The following is a 15,709-nucleotide window of genomic DNA, read 5'->3' as shown; positions in this document are numbered from 1 at the left end:
CAGCGCGCCCTGTAGACGGACGGCAACGTTGACATTGTTATCTGCATTTTAAAATTATCATTAAAAAATGCAGGTAAATCTGCGGCACGAAGAAAACGTTCGTATCGAAAGGCATTACCTATTTTCCTCAACTACGATTTTTAATTCGACTCAATTTAAATCCGATCCAATAATGTGGAAAAATCCCAATTTAAATGTTACAAATACGAAAAAATCGATCGCACAATGAAAGTTTTTATGTCCCAATTCACCGTAGCTCGGGTAGAAAAATACATCGGTGTTCGTACGACGCGAAAATTAGTTTTCGAACACCGAGTCCGACATCACGCATTACCATAATTACAATGCTACATAATGAACTGCGGTGGAAGTACATTATAGCAATCATAATGTTATGCGATGTTGAACCGAAATAATTCACTTAAAGTAAATTTGACAGAATTTCGCGCAGGTTTCGACGCTGCGGGAGTACAGCGGACACGACAACGATAAATTCAATAATTCCGTGGATGCAACAAAAACACGCGAATGAAAGAGATCGCCCGCGACGATCTGGGGAGGGTGACGCAAAAACTGAATCGGTGGACACGCGACTGGAGTGAGTATCGTTATACGCTCGACGATGCGCGATATACCGCGTATGTTGACAGAAACGGCTTGCTCGAATCGAGCTTGAACGATGTAACGAGCGTCGCTGCCGGAACGTCAAGTCACGCAGCGTGAACGAACGTAACGTGCCACCGTCGTCGGTACATTTACATGTAAACGACGGTACCTTCTTCTTCCCGCGTCTACCCGTGAAAGGCGACGATCCTCTTTCAAGATTATATGGATAGAATAATAATATGGAGATGTTTAGACAGTTACGTAAACATGTTGACACTGCCGCCACAGTCAAAAAAAGAAAAGGTAAACAAGGTACTCACTCACAATCAGATATAATGTGCAGCGGCGGAGTTTCAGGACAGATGTCGATCTGTAACATACAAAATTAATTAATTAGAACGATGTACGAAATAATTAAAATAATATTTCAAAAATAATTAATGCGCAACTTGATTTTTTATTTATTTCTATGCAATCTTTTTTTTTATTCCTGATAATTTTTATGCAAGACAATATTTAATAAAGAAATCCATAATTTCAAAAAAAGTTTCTTTTCTTATACAAACTCTTATCAAATTTGATGAAATCTGATTTTATATACATGTTTAAAACAATTATATTAATTAAGTATCCAACGCGATTAGACGGGATTAGACAGAATCAGCCAAACGTGCTGCGATGGCGGAAGGACCAACTTGTGCTTTATGTAAATTCGACATCTTCGTGTAAATTCGAGCAAACTCCTGTCGCATAGTATGATATATTCGAGCGCTATCGTTATGCGGTAGGTACATCGTGCCTGGTACAAGTACCCTGCATGCACGGACACGCGCCACTCGAAAATGCAAGGGGGATTTAATTATTCCTCCGCGTTCTAAGAGCGCTCACGCGAACGAAAGAGCGAACCTCACCTCCGCCGAGGTCGTGGTAGCAAAAATAAAATGCGCGACACGATATGTTTGCAGGAAAAACATTGGTAAAGTGATTCTTCGTCAATCCAGATCAGCGCTCATCGGTAATCTCTACAGTATACCATGACTGTGTCACAACATGACAGACCTGTCCTTCAAATATGCGCTGCAAAATATTTTTAACACCGCTGTGTAACCGTAAAGTGAACGAATGTTCGATTTCATATTTGCTCTCTATCGTTACGTTCCGTTTCAATCGAGTGTGAAATTGCTGTCGCGCCGTGATAAGTGAATAACACAATAACAATAAATATTTTTTACATGCAAATAATCAAATTAAAAATAATTAAATTGCATTTCTACTATTTTGCAGTAATATTTAGAATAAATTATATATTCTATTTTCAATTAAAATATGAATTTCTCGCACTACACGATAGAATAAAATTGCTATTAATTTTTTTTTAAAGTTTTAATTAAAATATTTAATGCAAAATAGGAGAAAATAATTTGTTGCCAAGGCGCCGCTAAACCAACGCCGCTACGTAAAATAAAATGCGGCCGGATATCCCGCTTGATTTCACGAGCAGTGTGTTTTGAGATAGATAGAAACGGGCGCCGTAATATAGCAGGAATTTTACGAGGTCGACGGGATCGATAAAGAAAATAAAAGGGAGGGTGGGAAATAAAAGGGTAAGAAAACCGCGGTGAACCGCGCGGTAAACGAGACGTTACATGGTACGGGTGGAACAGGAAAAGCGGGAGTACCTAGGTAGTTTTACGCTTTTGCGGTATTTATTGTTTTCGACGTTCGCTAGCGCAGCACGGATTTGATTATGCGGGAATCATAAAAAGAATCACGATATCGGAGATACGTTCGAGAAGGATAAAAAAAAAAAAGAATCGCCAATCGCGCTCTTGCGTCGATTCCGATCGAAAGCTCGCTTATTAATGGATCGAGATTTCATTACCGCAATGCCGCGCGCATGGGTTCACGCTCATCGCGTTTGAAACTAAAGGGAAACATAATTAAACTACGAGGTATAATTGCGTGAAATCCTTGATTTCATCGCCACGAATATAAATATCGTAACCGGAGTTGCACTTTGCTGCAACACCTTAGTTTATTTTTTTCCCGACGTTCTACGATGTTAAATTAAAAATTTTATTCGTGCGTAATTTCTTGCGTTGTCGCGTGCTACTTTATAGGACCGCAATAAATGTCCTTTAGCATTATCCACCCACGTTTGCGATTCAGGGCACGCTGCGATTTACCTAGCCGATTTGCAAATGTGTTTTACTAATTGCCGCTCCGTGCTGCGTGGCCGCAATATTTACGGACATGTGCGTACACTCACGCGTGTACTCACGTAAGTTTGTTCGTAGGATTGACGTGCCAAATTTATCTTGTCAAAACGATGTACGTATAATAAGCTACACAGGTGTGAAAACGATTTTAACTGTTCTACATTTAGACTTTTCGGATTTTCAAAATCTGTTCATTTGCAATTAATATTTCTTTTTACACAAAATGCAAAATAATAAAACTGGCGACTAATAAAAAGAAACACGGATTATTATTATCGTCTTCTGCATAATTAGACTACATTGCTACTATAATTAAACTCTGCTCTCTGTATTTTATATCAAAAATTTTAAACATCTAGACGTATTTATTAAAAATTTTGATAATCTATTCCAACACCGTCGTAATTAGATCCACTCGTTGAATATATTAAACAGAATAAAATTAATGCTCGCGAAATAGCGCGGTTTATACATCATCATTGCTGACACGTGACACTGTATATTATCTCATCACCTTCACGTTCTTACTACATCACAACATTTTTCGTTTAATTGATGTCACACAAATTAGCTAATTGTAAGTACGCGAGCAGTTCATTTCCTTTTGCGTATAAGAAAAAAGTGACGAGTCAACCGAGCTACACGTCGATCATGCGCCGCAATATTTCCCGGGTGCGGCGATGTCACGTGCTTGCAGCGTATCCGACGCTGTATGCTTATAAACACATTCGCGACACTATTAATCATACGAACCGACGGACGCGCTAATTGAATGGATCGCCACCGCTCGGTCGCGTTAATCTAGCGATCGCTAATACGTAATAACTAACGCACGCATTTGAATTCGTATTCGCACAACCGCTGCGCGAGGATTAACTGCCCGCTGTAAACCGAATCCCTTTAAAGCCCTCCTACGAAGCGTCCGGTTGTTATTGCGACGGTTAAAATAGAAACTGTCTGCCTCAGCCAGTTCACATTCCACATCGTCGCAAACGCGATCGATGACATTATGGCATTTTAATGAGCGCTGTGTGTTAGCCGGTGAGTGACATTCGGGCGCAATTATGCGCGCGTCATTTGATACTTGCAGGAGGGTGCTGTGAAACGCCGACGGGCGACGCGATGATCGGTACACCGGAAGGAAATCGCTTTGAAGCCAGCTGCGTGGAACGGTATCGGCAATGACACACTCGTGTTACTCGACGCACACATCGAACGCGCGGCAGAAATGGGTGCAATAATTGCACGAATAAAAGAAAATATCAGTGCGGCTTTATGCACTGCGACGATTGTCGAGCAAATCTGACGCGGTGTCGTTTAGCATATACGCGAATACTAAAATAACTGTTAGCGCGGACTTCATATACAAGTAGAAGATTAAACATGTCATAGAACAAAATTAACGACTTAATAAAGTTAACGACTTCAAGATGTGCAGAGTGCGAATAATAAATGAACCGAATATGAAGACAGATTGATTGATTAAAATAACAAAACAATGAATCTAGTTATGCATTCACGTAATACGCGACACGAAGACTTGTACAAAGAAGAATCTTAAAGTGAGAAAAAGAAGAAGTACAAGGCAGTCGCTGTGCGAAAAATAGAATCTTTAAAGACAAGGCGAGTCAATGATTGGAAAAGGGTAAGTGCAGGGTCATCAACCTTGGTGCAAGTGCAGCTCTTGTTGAAAGAAAGTATTGTCCTTTCCTCTCCTCGGCTGCCCTCGCGCATCATCGGGTCGTGTATCTCGGGACATAATACAACAAACAGAAAAGGTAAACGGAATGCGGGCGGTGAAATTCGTCGTGCTTGCGAAGCGTACACAAGGAACGCACACACACTGTACTGTATAGAGACTGTGAAGGAGATGGATAGATGGATAAAGGGAGGTCGGGGGGAGGGGGGGGGGGGAGAGACTCGGCGTGAGAGGAAAGCACGAAACAGGCGAGGGAAAACAGTGTGGCCGGTGTTTACACAGCGTTTACCGACCAGGTAATTACCCGCAATGCCTCATGCTCTCCCGCTTTCTCTTTCTCTCCCTCCCTCCCTCGCTCTCGCTCTCTCTTTCGGTCGCGAGAAACGCCTTCAACATCAATCACTTACCACGATACGGAGCTCTGAGCTACGGCCGACCGCCACGCAAATAGCCCCCGCACGACGAAAAGAAATACTGGACGGATGCAACAGCAGTCGGGGCGCGCAAGTGCACGCCACTGCACACGCCTGCTGCTCCGTGTGTCGTTCGAAGGGCGAGTTTTTAGCAACGTGGAGAAACGCGAACAAAGCGACCGCGTGCCGCGTTCAAGATCATCGCTTTAGAATGAATCCTGCACCATTAGCCGCTTGAAAATAATCCCGCGCTCGCTTGCGATAAGAGATCTTTGATAACACACTGAAAGCCGCGCGATCACTCGTGATTAATTGAGCGTTCTTTCTCTGTCCAGATAATTTAGGAAAAGAAAACAGAAAATCAACTACCCTACAGCTAGATCTCCGATATGATAGGTCGAAATTTTCTTAATTATCAGATAAGAGATGAAACTTGTGCAACTTTTGCATGGACGCAAAAGCTGTCAGTGCATGTCTCGCAATTCATCGAATACGGTATTCAGCAGAATGTAGAACAAAAAGAATCACGGCTAAAAGGCATGCATGGAGCTTCCGTTGATCTCATTCCAACGTAGCGGTGCAGAACGGTACGACAAATTGGATTTGAGCAAGAACAGCGAGATATAATACGTGATTTTTGTATTTATAAGCGCCATTTCACGCACATCACACTCACGCTGTACGCGGATTAATAAAAATCAAAGATATTTCAATACAGAATGTACCAGAGCCGACGAACAATACGAAAGAGAAACGAGTTGTTCGTTTTTTGTCGTAGTACAATAAGACTTTGATGTACATACAGCACAGCAAAATCAGCGCGATATTGCGTTGACAGTGCAATACACGGTAGTTAAATTTTGAAAATACAGCACGAATAAATATTAATTCCTAGCCGTAACGCCTGGTAATAAAGTTTTTGTATCGAAACGATGTGTTCACAGAGAGCTTGAGAATCTTCATTTTCTGATTACGGCCGGTTTCATAACGCCGGCGCGTATATGCGGGGGTGTTAATGAATTTAATCGACAACCGTTACGTTCTTTTATGATGGCTTTAATGCCGTAACGAAGTAAATTATAACGAAGTAAATTGTAATAATGCCGCGCGAGGATATCGCGCGTTGAAACGTCAGGATTACAATCTAATCAAGTTTATTGCGGCACCATTGCAACACAAATTTAATGCGCCCCCGGCATTTGTAATCCGCACTGGGCGCGCTCGTTTCGGTTGACTGAGAGAATCGATACTGCCGATTGTGAATGAGCTATTTCCAAACTACGTTACTATCGCCGATTGTGGTAAACTCGATACTTCCGCAAGACTAGTTCGCAGACATTAATGCAAATCACGACGCCGAGAGAGACAGGTGATGAGAACGTATATGTGTACGTTATAATTTTTGAAGACGCAGAGAATATAAAAACATACATTAATCCTTTACGTACCGAGATCGTATACATCCGTAGCCATCCATCAGTGTCATGCGTTGCAGATAAGCAAAAAATGCCATGCGAGGATACAATATAATACGGCGATGCAGCGCGACAAGATATATATCAGTATAAATGCTGATGTATACTATAGTGCAAAATCATTTGGGGAAAAAAACAATTTTTCCTTTTACGCACGTAGCTAAATTTTTTAAAAGCGCATGCATGAAAGAGGCACAAAAGAGCTCGAGTCAACAAACTCATCAGCAAAATTATATTCGTGTACAATAATAATGCGAAATTCATCTCTTGACATGTAACGTCATTCGAATTTCAGCGACGAAAAAGATTCAATTTCCTGTTTAGCCAAAGATCGGACAGGGCAACAATAGAATTACTGCTCGAACTTCCTACAGAGAATTTAGACAAACTTTAATGGCGATACAAATCTCCAGCGAAATTCAGTGAAATAGAGCTATTTCCTGCAAAATCGTGTCGTCTGCCTTTATTCCCCTCGTCCATCCTCGTGTACACGTCACCGGTCGACCATCCTTTTCACTGCGTTTGGCAACCCGCTATGAAACCTCGTGTCCACTCGTGGAAAAAGAACAACTTGAATCAACGTCCGGCTTGCCTAATGGAAGAGAGCCTCTCCATTACGGCGGAGACACTCGAGCCCCTCGACCCTTCGAGCGGACCCGCTCTCGAAATTCCACATAATACGATGAAACGCCAGAATCCTTACCTAATTAAATTTCCACCGCTTCGATTATCCCGATATCTCAACTCGATATCGTGGAAATGTAGGACAACGTTTTTCTCTCCTTTTTTTTACGCTTAATAACTCTACCGTTCTCTCTGAAGTTTCCGCGGTAAAGTTTCGGCGCCGTTTAATTTGCGTAAAATTTTCTGTCTTTTTTACGTTATTTTTTAGCTCAGAATCCATATGGTATTTTTTGTGCTCAATATGTCGATATATCTGCATTAACAGCCAACACATCATAATACTTCGTGTTAAGCACACTTCAAATTGTGCACTGTAATATTTCACGATTTTGCGAAAAAAAATTTCAATATTGCAGTTACATCAATTTACCTGAACAATTTCGTTAATTAATTCTGCAATCGAAATAAAACCATATTTTCAAGGAAGATTTGTCACTCGTGACCAAGTAAAAAAACATATTTGACCGCAGACAGTTGTTCCGGCGTCAGAGACTCGTTCTGGACGGAATTAGCGGAAAATGACTAATTAATGAAGCGCGCGTTGAACGCGACTCGTTCCGCCATCCTGAAAAATGTAATAATAAAAGCACGACTACCCGCGGCATGCGTTTCGCGTTGCTAATTTTACAGATGCAACATACGCGCACCCCACGCTAGTAACGAAGTCGAATGAGGCACACAATAATTAGCGGAGTCGCCGCAGTTCATTAGAAATTCGTTCGGGATTACCCACGGCTAACTCCCGACCCAAAACTCCTAGCAAAAAAGTAAAAGGCAATGTATTTTAGAACCCGACGACTCATTGCCCTAATTATGTAGGAAGGTAGCAATCTCTTTACGCGAGCTGACACAAGCTCTGCTCTTAAAATTATAATTAATTAAAACTATTTCATCCTCGCGAAATAAATTAAATCTCAAATGACTCTTATAAAGGAAACAGTCGTAATAATGACAGGTTATAGTTACGTTATGTTATTAAAAACACTACTACTAGAACAACTATATTCAACTAACAGTGAACGCCGAATTAATTGTTTGCTTCGGTAAACAAAAAAACGCAGTAACAATAAAACTGATGCAGTTTTTGATGCGAAATGCTCGCACAAAGACAAAGCTTAAAAATCCGCGAGCTATGGCATAGCGTAGTGCAGCAATCAAATGCCTTCTGCATAACTGCGTTCAAATAAACTGTCAAAAACGCGTACCATCAGCGAGCGCAGAGGCAGCAAACAGACTTCTGCATCATGCGTGTCAACGCCGCGCTCGTTGTAGAGCGTAACACGACCATGCCATCCGATCCGGCGTAATATTCAATAATGCATACAACTTCGACCGCTTAAACGGCTGCATTTCTACCGCAGATTTCGTAGTACAAACTGGCGAGCAATGCGAAAAAAAAAAACGGATTGCATTTGCGGTTGATGCACAGAATAAATTTGTCACATCAACTACGCATCTATGTCGACAATGAATAAATGACAAGCAGCATGATAAATAGATGATCAGTTTGTCGCGGTATCGGAAGAGTCAGTCGGCTGATTAAATGTAACAAACATAAGCCACGCAACTTTTGACATCTACTACAATAATTTAGTGCGAGAAATTAATAGATTTTAGAGATAGATTTACATCCTAAATGAATTATATGTATTTTTCTATACAATAAACAATGGTTATTATTATAAATGGATAATAAATTATTATATTGCTGCAATAAGACAAAGAGAGAGATAATGAATTATAAACAGTAAATTATAATATATGTCGCTATAAAGCAAATGTACAATGCATTTCTATTGATGATCTACTTGTGATGGATTTAGTTGAAGCTATGTTCAAAATAATAATTAATATCACGTTGTAACGCGCGGCACGTAGTTGCATAACTGTGTCAAATTTTATTCGACATGAAAGTACACGCTTTCTTTAAAAAGTTGATGAATTGACTGACAGTGAATACAACTACGTACTTGAGTCCGACGTTTGAAAGTATGCTTTTGAGCGGCCGCTATTCGCGTACTTGGAAACGTAAATTTCATTACTGTGACACGCGACAAACAGCGTGGCAGCGTGTCGCCCGATTATTTAGCTCGCATAATTGGACTATTATCGATGCTGTCATTAATAATGAGTAAGCGCGGTGTGAGTAATAGCTCGACTACGTCACTGACGTTTCGCAGCAAGTGGTTCACGACGGTTCTCGAATTAATTCGCGCAGGAACATGCACGAATTCCCGTATCCGACCAAATATTCGCGCGGCTTTACTTCGCGTTAAGCACCGCATAATGCAAATGCACGTAAGCACGTAAAGCACGACTCGACGAGATCGAGTTCATCGTTATGCATGTTATAATATCATCGACGCGCACCAACAAACTCGACGATTTCAAACGAGCCAAGAACTATTCGGTGTCTATTTCAACAGTTCAAATTATTTAATTGAAAGGAAAAACATGATACCAGAGAGATCTATTTATTTATTATTTTCTTGTACTTTTGAAATAACTATTGTTGATTCAAAATATAGACGTAAATTTCTCTCATATTGAAAAAGAATATAACATCTTATGCACACATGTAAATATCATAAGAAATTGATGTTTGCAAAAATTTTAGCTATGTTTCCAGTATTTTACGCATCGTGTACTAACATCGACATATTGCTTCACAAAGAGAAAACATAACGTAGCTGGGATTCCAATTTCGCATGAAAGAAACATTCAAAATGAACATGTTCGAGGACCCCCGCGCGCCGTACAATATTAAATCCTAGTCGTTGTTGCGCGTGGTTGGCAAACCTCGCCGTTTGATACGCTCTCCTATCTGCCGATAGACACATACGACGATTGGTCGGGACAGCCCGGTATGCAGCCGAGTGAATTGCATCTGCAGCTGACGGCACAGATTTACATTTGTCGCGTCGCCGTGCGCGCGCGAGATGTTTGCTCTTATAATAAATTTTTGCGAGTATCGCTCGCCACGATATAGCTGCAGCTGCTATCGCGAACAATCGTCCGCGATTGTTCCGCATTTTGACGGACTTGCGTTGCATGTGGCAGTTTAGCGGACGCATGCATTTGCCCGTCGATGATCCACGAGCAAAGATCAATTCTGATTGATCTCGCGACAGATGCGACCGCAATCATTTCTCCTTTATGCGCCGGTTTTACTCCGTTTGTAACCGGATATGCATCGCGTGTATAAATCGCCGAACGATAAAAACGATAAAAACTACGTGATTATAATATTGAGTTTGGAAGTAATACATAATATATAAAGTGTGTCAAAGAATCATGTAAAATTGAGCACGTTATCATAATAATTCGTTCAAAAAATTTACGAATTGTTGTTATAAATCGAGTTTAACGTTTGTACGCACGCTGCGACCTTTGATATGCCATCACAAGCGCTTTCTCGTTTTTTGCGCGTCAAATCTTTAAACTTTCAACAATGTTGCCATGCAGTTCTGTACACTATAAAGTAAAAAAAAAAAAAAAAAAAAAAATGATGGTGCAACCTGCAAATTCCGCGAATTATCGAACGATTTCGTTCAGCTTAACTTTGCGTAACGACGGACCTAATGCGATTTGAAGAGCGCCGGAAATTCGTTGGATCGCGCCTAACGCCGTTTTATGACAACGTAATTTCCAATAAGTTCTTTCGCCGTATCGAACGAAAAGTTAAGACTGAATCTCTCGTGATTTCTGCCTCCGAAAGAAAAGATATAGCACCTTCTGCGTTTCTACTAAAGGGAGGAGACTACGATTTAATTCAATCTTCATAAAGTCGCCAGGCTGAAACCGCGGTTTATGATAATAGCTGCGGCCTCGTGATTCTTTTCCCGGCGGATGGATATTTGACGTAGCGAAATTTTCTTTCCGCCTTAGCCGAAAAAGTTCACCACGGTTGTTTCGAGTGGGGAAAAGTGCTGCCTCTAGTGTTTCTCGGATTTATGTCAAGACGATAACCCATCATGTTTTCGCAGAAAAACATAAATGCCAAAATAACGTCTACCTAGCCAGCTCCCCCACTTTGCGAGAGATAGATTGATTGCTATCTTTAATATGTGATAATATATTCCGATATATAAAATATATATCAAAAACACAAATTAATTATAATATTAAATAATTAATTTTTGTATGCGCTTTGCTACAAAATGCACAGCTACCATAAGTGTTGTTAGATAAAACTCGATGTAAGCACGATATAGGTCAAAACATACGACTTACACATGAAGACTGATGAAAGACGAAAGGCACTCTTTGAAAGTATAACGACGTAAGTGCCGTGACGTCTACGGTCACAACTCGTCAAAGAAATGCGGGAAACAAGGAATAAAGAAAGAAAACGAGGACACGCGCGTACTGCGTCTAGAAACTAGACTCGTATTAAATTTTCAAGAACTAGAATAAACAGTAAAAGTTGAATAAAAATTCAATTATCGATAATAAGCGCAAAATGAAATAATAAGAATATTGATCATCAGCGCGGGAAAAAAAGGATAAAAAAATATAATATGAGATACAAGCTTGAGGGATCGAAACTTGGTTGAATTTCTCCAACAGATAAAAATGTTGAACGTATGAGGGTCTATGTATATATGATCTATGAATTACTGATATGCACGTAAAATTGAAGAGAGCGCGAAAATCAACATGCCCCAGGGCAGAAAGGGACCTAAATCCACTTCTGTTGAAAATGTTTTCCGCGTCCCGATCTCTCGCGCGATTCTCTCTACCTCCGGATATGCCTCCTTCTGTCGCGTTCATCCGGCAAGCATGGAGTCTGCCTCGAATATGTTTTAAATATGAAACATCACTGAAGAGCTCGCGGCTATGCAGGCCGCTGCCGAAACTCCTGGCCATCACGATACCTCTTCCAGTTCGTTCGCGAACACCGTGGAAAACAGAGTCTAAACGATAGTTTGAATTGCTAAAGGCAGTCGTCGAGCGCGCGAGTGCTCCCTTATTATTATTCGGAATGTAATAAGTCGACTGTTGATACGGACGCTGATTCTAGTCGCCCGGTATTTGCATGCGATCCGAACAGCGTCACTCCGCGGTTTTCATTGCGTTTCTTATGCCACTGAAGAGGCATCGATCGGGGTTTTCTGCATTTGTAATGAATCTTTGCGAATCTCTTGTCTCACATACCGATATATGACTAATTGCAAACTTTTTAATACAAGATTTTTAAGAAAAAGGAAGAGTGAATATATTTGATTAAAATAATGTGGTCTAACAATAAGCCGATCTTAATTTTAAATTACAAATCGAACAACCTACTTCTGAAAATTCAAGATTCACGTCAAGAATGAAATGTTTCCGGATGGCGCCTCCCTTCCTTTTTATATTTTCGTCAAGGAAAAATCGATCCGGCGCGACTTCGCGAAGCAATATATCAAGCAGACGCGCGGAAGTAAAACTGACACATGACAAAACCGATGAAAGCATTGACATGCTCGGTGTATATATCGGACTTTATAATGGAATTAAAATAACCGCGGCGGTACATGTCACGGCGGTCATCTTACGTTCTTGTCCGTGCGCGTGGTTATGGCGCGAAAAAAAAGAACGCGGCGGTATACGTATCGCCTGAACGTGCGGAATTAAAGAGTCGTTTCGTCGGGTTACCCCGTCGCGTTGCTCCCGCCGCCGCATCGCGTACCAGCTCGGCGGAACGCTACAAGGCGCGTTACGAACAAACGAATGGCCCAACTCTCCGGAAAACAAAGAGTTTGTACGTGCGCTAAATATAATGGTGGGCCACGCCGTCGCCGCCGCGGGCGCTTAAAGTGCCTCTTGCTCTCTCTCTCTCGCTCCTGGCCGCGATGCTTGACAATTTTATCTCACCGAGGGAGTCCCTTTCGCGCGCATCCTCTCCCACGGGTCTTGAGGGTGGAGAAGAGCGACTGCAATGGCTTGTGAAGAAATATTCCCTCGCGCAGTCGCTCCCGGGCTCCCCTTCTTAATTAAAACACCGCCAGCCGGTCCGCGGGCGAAATATGCCTCTAATTCCGATGCGACGTTACAAAGTCGACGGCATGTTCCACTGTCGCTGTCGAATGACGGCAGACAGCGAACGTCGCGCGATCTCCGCGCGCGATTCCGCAACGACGACGGCGCGGAATTACAGGAAAAGTACGAGGGGAGCACTCGGCGAGGACTGTGGCGATTTTCTGCGACAAATGTATTCCTTCTTAAATGCCTTGTCTTTTAAACTGCCGTAATTACTACTTTACGAAGATACTTGCGATTAAGTCATCCATTATACTCTTTCTTACTCTTCGGGCGATTATAACGTATATTCAGAAAGTTTTAATATCTTTAGACGTAAAAAAAAAAAGAGCTATTAATTAAAGACTAAATATAAGAAAATTAATTCTAACTCTCCTCGGTAGATAATAATCTTTATAAATTATGTTTATAATTCGTATTAATTTTCTAAACTAAAACGCAAACGTAAAATAAATTTATATTTTTGTACAATATTTATAAATTAATTCTAAGATAAAAACGTCGACCACGTAAAAGCCAGAGCCGTTTTTATATCTCAAGTCTTTCAAAACCTTTTTCAAAGGATCAGATAAAAATCTGCGGTAGTCGTAGTCAAGATCAGGCTCCGACGGTTAAGAGCGCTCAAATTTTAGCTGATGAAAAGTTTTTACGATATGGACAGTCATATGCGGAGCGAAACGGCGCCTTCGCGCTATGTCCATTCGTACTTGGTACGAATTGCTGGCAATATCTCCCACGCGTTATAGCGTCCCTTTTTTCTCGATACTACCGCGAAGGAATACGCGCGCTTTTCCACAACGAAGTAGTACAGATGCTGCATGAATGACTCGACATGCAATCAAATCTTTTTCTTCGCAGAATACTTGAAATATATATATAATAAATATATAAATAAATAAATATATATATACTAAACGCTGAAAAGCAAAAATGTAGTACGACACAAATAGAAATTTTATGAAAATCAGTACAAAATAAAAAAAAATTATTATCATACTAATAAAAATTTTTTTACAACAAACGTGATAATTGTGTAAAAGAATGATATTAAAAGAATATCTTATACCACTGCAGATAAAAGAAGCTTCATAAATAATTTTGATCAATGTAAAAATTCTGCTTATCACACACATACAGTGTGTAGATTAAGCAAAGTTATAGAATAAGCAGAGTGTTCGGTAAATAACTGTTACAGTTACGTGCAGTTATTCCTCAGGGCGAGAGGTACTATACCAGGAGTTAAAGAAGCTCAAGAACCATTGTTACAAGAACTGCAGTTCTTCGAAAATAAAACAAGACATAATAGACACTGGGCAATCTCATAAATCTTGAGTGCGAGCGATGTATTTCTATTTTGCTCGCAGCGGTAACTCATTTTGAAAAATGCTTGCTAAAGCCAGCTCGGATCTTATAAAGCTTTGGATGCCGCGATACTCCTCGACATCCCGGAGTACCAGCGCGCTCGCAAGAGAATGACCGGTTCTAATCGAGGATACACCGAGCATCGTTCAAAGAAACGAATCGTTAAAGCATCGTCAGCACGCGGTGGTTAAAAACGCGGACAAAACGGCAGACGTGCATCGCGTTTCACCACGCTTCGTTTTCTTGCCGGTAGACACAGAAAAATCGACGTCAGACGCCCTTTCAGCCGCGCCGCTTGAAATGCCGTCCCTTCTTCACCGACGAGGGACATGTGTAGAGCACCGGGAGAACACCGCGTGAACACGCTGCAAAATAATGACCAACTATGTATCTGACGCGATCGAAAGTAACGAGACCCCGCACGGTTACACGCCGTCCGTAACGACTCGCGGTTGTTCCTGACGAAAAGATCATTACGTGCTGCGAGACAAGAAGAGCCTCCGCACAAAACGCCGAGCGATCGCGCGCAAGCCTTCCCTTCCACCTACGTTCGTTCGTCGTTATTTCTTCCAACTAAATTTCAAAAAATTGAAAGAGATTCCGTGCTTACACACGTCCTCTACACAACGTTCGCGCAAGCTCGTGTTTCCGTACTGTGAACGAAAATAATGAAAATAGTAGCGTGCGGGTTTCAAAATAGTCGCGCACGATATCACTTCGTATTTTTGAAAACGCTGTTTTGAAAATGTTATTTGAAATCGTTGTGCACGATCTACCGTGCTGTTGGAGCGCGACGCTGGTTTTACTTGAAGTTAAGATTACCTTTCGTAAGAAAATATATGACAAACACACAGTGTTCGCTCGCACATTTCTCTATATATAAAAAATTTCATCTTATTCTAAACTTTTAATCTTAATTCAACCGAGAAACAACGTAAGAAATATAAGTACGCATTACTTTTTGCTCCGCATGTTTTCCCAGCGTGTTTTCGCAAAATGTTGAATCGGCATGAGTATGCGGAAGTATTTTCAGGAAATAACACGATTCACTGCATCCTAGAAGAATTGAATTGAAAAGGGATCGAACTAAACGAAAATATGGCGTTAAAAAGTTCTTATCGACAACGAAGCTCGAGTATCAGCGTGAAAAACAACTTCATCCGAAGCGCGCTTATAAGGTGCAAAAACCGTATGTACGTAACAATGGTATGTTCGCGTTTGATATAAACG

The 15,709-nt window shown here is 41.1% G+C and overlaps 1 protein-coding gene across 2 annotated transcripts in view; it reads right to left on the bottom strand.

Annotated features, from left to right (window-relative positions):
• Nucleotides 1-15,709, bottom strand: part of LOC105670036 (zwei Ig domain protein zig-8) — a 265,129-nt gene that overhangs the window by 211,147 nt on the left and 38,273 nt on the right. The window contains exon 4 of one of the 2 annotated variants that reach the window (XM_067358628.1): nucleotides 927-976. The gene's annotated coding sequence lies outside the window, so the exon portion shown is untranslated. The remainder of the gene's footprint in view (nucleotides 1-926; nucleotides 977-15,709) is intronic. The other variant, XM_067358629.1, reaches the window with a different exon arrangement.

This window comes from Linepithema humile, chromosome 7, assembly GCF_040581485.1.
Source record: "Linepithema humile isolate Giens D197 chromosome 7, Lhum_UNIL_v1.0, whole genome shotgun sequence".
In the NCBI taxonomy this organism is placed as follows: Eukaryota; Metazoa; Arthropoda; class Insecta; order Hymenoptera; family Formicidae; genus Linepithema; species Linepithema humile.
Note: the sequence above shows the minus strand (reverse complement) of the source record. Positions and strands in the feature narration are given on the sequence as shown.